Genomic DNA, 3,783 nt, shown 5'->3' with positions numbered 1-3,783 from the left:
AGACTCCACACCTGACTGTTCCTGGTCTCCCTGATCCTCACCTGAGACTCTACACCTGACTGTCTCTGGTCTCCTTGTTTCTTACCTGAGACTCTACACCTGACTCTCCCTGGTCTCCCTGTTCCTTAGCAGAGACTCCACACCTGACTGTCCCTGGTCTCCTTGTTCCTTACCTGAGACTCTACACCTGACTCTCCCTGGTCTCCCTGTTCCTTAGCAGAGACTCTACACCTGACTGTCCCTGGTCTCCCTGTTCCCATTCTGTTTTTATTCTGCATTTGTTATTTTTCCTGTTATCTGTTATTCTCCGTGTGTCTTCTCTTGTCTCCTAGTGTTACTTCCTGTCTTGTGTCTGCTCTGTTTCCTGTTGTTTTTTGATAGTCTGTTTCTCTGTCTAATTTTGTCTGTTTTACTACCTGCCTCATGTTTTCCCGTCATTGTGATTGTCATCCCTGCCCTGGTATGTTTCACCTGTTGTATTACCTGTCCCTTGTTTGCTCGTTAGTGTTTGTTTTCAGTCAGTTTGCTCAGCTTTTGGACTCTTCGCGGCAGTGTTTTTTTCTCCTTGAGTATTTCTATTTGGACCTTTTTTTGACTTTTGGATGTTTACCTTTTCGGCTTTGGGACTTTGTTTTTTTCTTGTTGTTTGTCTTTGCTTTTTTGATCCCTGTTTTAGTTTAAATAAAAATAATAAATAAATAAATAAAATAAATCCTAGTCAAACGCTCTCCTGTGTGCCTTTTTCATCTCTGCATTTAGGTCCTCTACTTCCATGAACTGTAACACCTCCTTCTATGCTTTTTCATACAGCAGTTCAGCCTTAAAGAATTACCCGATAACCATAAAATGTGCTATATGTTTGGTAATTGCACCCAATAGAACAATGGTTCTCTGGGCCCTATTTCAATGATCTAAGTACACGGCATGACGTGCCTGGCCTAGGTGTGCTTAGGGCATGTACGAATCCACTTTTGCTAGTTCAACAGCAGAAAAAAAGGGTTTGTGCCCTGGGCGCATGGTTCTAAAGGGTTGTTCTAAGTGTCTTTAATAATCATCAGTTGTGTTTTGGGCGTAAAATTCAATCAACCTGAGTTTCATCTCCCATTCCCTTTAAAAGCCAGGCGCATTTGTACGTTGGCGCATTGCTGTTATGATGGCCGATCGTAATAAAAAAAAATTGTGTGTGTGTGTGTAACAAGCGCTGTGCACCAGCCTTAATGCGTTTTACTAATGGGCTATTAAAATTACAATGAAATGCTTTGCTATTGACTTTAGACCAGGTTTTTGTTGGTCAATGGCGCAATCATTTCCCGCTGCCTCCAGATAGCAATCCGCTTGAGAAAGCAGTCGAAGACCAGGGACCATATTGCAAAAATCAGGAATATCCTGTCTAAAAATGATGCAGAAAAACTAGTCCATGCATTTGGTACTTCTAGGTTGGATCACTTCAATTCTTTATTATCAGGCTGCTCAAAAAAGTCCATAAAGACTCTTCAGCTGATCCAGAATGCTGCAGCACGTGTTCTGACGGGAACCAGAAAAAGAGATCACATCTCTCCTGTTTTAGCTTCTCTGCATTGGCTTCTGTTAAATCCAGAACATAATTTAAAATCCTTATTCTGGTGGTCAGGCACCATCTTATCTCAAAGAGCTAATAGTACCTTACTATCCCACCAGAGCACTGCGCTCCCAGAATGCAGGGTTACTTGTGGTTCCTCCGGGAGCCAGAGCGTTTAGCTATCAGGCTCCTCTCTTGTGGAACCAGGTTCCAGTTTGGGTTCAGGAGGCAGACAACGTCTCCATATTTAAGAGTAGGCTTAAGACTTTCCTCTTTGATAACGCTTATAGTTAGGGCTGGCTCAGGTGAGTCCTGAACCAATCCTTAGTTACGCTGCTATAGGCCTAGACTGTCTGTATGCAACCTCCTTCCATTGATGCATCTTACTTACTTCTTCCCTTTCTCTGAGTCTTGTGCTCTCTTGTCCCTCTCCTCTCTCTTCCTATCCCTTCCTGCAGGTGTTTCTGGCTCTGGATCTGTGCAGTCTGGATCTGGAGTTGGAGTCACCTGCTAACTCCATGATCCTCCTCCATACTGTCTGCTAGAATTCTCCATGTCTCTCTCTCTCTCTCTGTTTGTCTCTTCTCTGTGTCTGTCTGTCTGTCTGTCTGTCTGTCTATCTGTCTCTCTCTCTTTCTCTGTCTCTGTCTGTCACTTTATCCCACCCCCAACCGTCTGAGGCTGATTCCTCCCCCCGACCTGACTTATGGTTCTGCTCGAGGTTTCTGCCTCTTAAAGGAAGTTTTTCCTTGCCTCTGTGGCCTAGTGCTCTCATGGTGGGAACGGTTGGGTTTCTGTAAATAACATCAAGATGGACATGGATATTCATGCTCTCATAATGAATATTCTGTATTTCTCTTGATTAAACCCTTGACCTGTCTTCAAGTAAAACCATTTGGATGAAATTTCCACTTAATAAATGTTATATCTACTTTATATTTTATGTACAAATTGCCCTGAAATATACAGAGCGCATATTGTAACTAAAAAACTAAATGTTGAAGCCTTTTCACTTTGAACCTCCCCTTGAGCTTAAGTCTCTCATCAATGAGTTGGAAATGTCACCCCTGGACATACAATATGATTAACATTAAGACCACCTTCACACCGGCTGCCTCAACGTCTGTGTGAAAGTTACGAATCATGAGGGGACAGAGTTGTTGCATTTTTGGCAGTGGAAGTAGTCACAGAACCATAATAGCGCCGAACCGGCATTTGTGTGAAAGGGATTGCAGGCATGGTGGGAATGCCCGCAGTATGATGGGCGAGTCGACCCACAGGAGGATCAAAACGTAGCAAAGAAGCAGTCTGAGTAGTCAAAGTTATGAATAACTTATAGACATTGTGTGCAAAAGTCAACCTTCTCTTTCTCTACCTCTACTCTGTCCCTCTCTTAAACACATTCATACATGGTTTGGTAAACCTAATGGTCTTACCTGTTACACAACTACAGAACAACCCAAACAGGTTTAGCCTAATTCCTTATGAGGTTAGTATGTTGTATGTACAATCCTCCACTTACAGTAGCAGATGGACTGGGATGAACATTGGACTTTTGTGGGCTCAGTTGTAGTTAGCCATTTAAAGAGACTGTATGCATGTCTCTGCATTATTGTAAATAATGAGAAAGCTGTTGATTTCTTGCCTGCCCTGTATGATTACATGATCTTTTTATTTCACAGAATGATGAGCTTTAGATCTGTTGAACTGCCTTTGAGCACTACACGCCTTAAAGGTCCTATATCACGCTCATTTTCAGGTTTGTATTTTATTTTAGGTTTCTACTAGAACATGTGTACGTGCTTTTATTTATTATATTATCTTTTTTTATCATACTGTCTGTCTGAAATATATCTTGATTCCCTCTGTCTGAAACGCTCTGTATTAGAGCCTTTCACTTTAAGCCCCCTCCAGAAATAGCCCAATCTGCTCTGACTAGTCAACTTTCCAGATCTTCTGCATCAGTGCTGTCTGAGGCTCTGCACTATCATTGCAGCCGGGGACTGATTGTAACGGCACTAAAGCAACACTTTCTACCTTTATATAGTGTAGTGGTGACATCACAAGTGCTTGTTTAAAGGCACTGTTCGTGAATACAGGCAGGGCATTTCTCTGTAGATTAAGTCTTTTGGTACTTTCACAGTATTTATATAGCACATTGACCTGCTATTTAATAAAACATACATGGAAATCTCATCTTTTACAATATGGGACTTTTAATATTG

Source organism: Etheostoma cragini, chromosome 10, assembly GCF_013103735.1.
Source record: "Etheostoma cragini isolate CJK2018 chromosome 10, CSU_Ecrag_1.0, whole genome shotgun sequence".
Classification (NCBI taxonomy): Eukaryota; Metazoa; Chordata; class Actinopteri; order Perciformes; family Percidae; genus Etheostoma; species Etheostoma cragini.
This window is presented reverse-complemented; position numbering follows the sequence as displayed.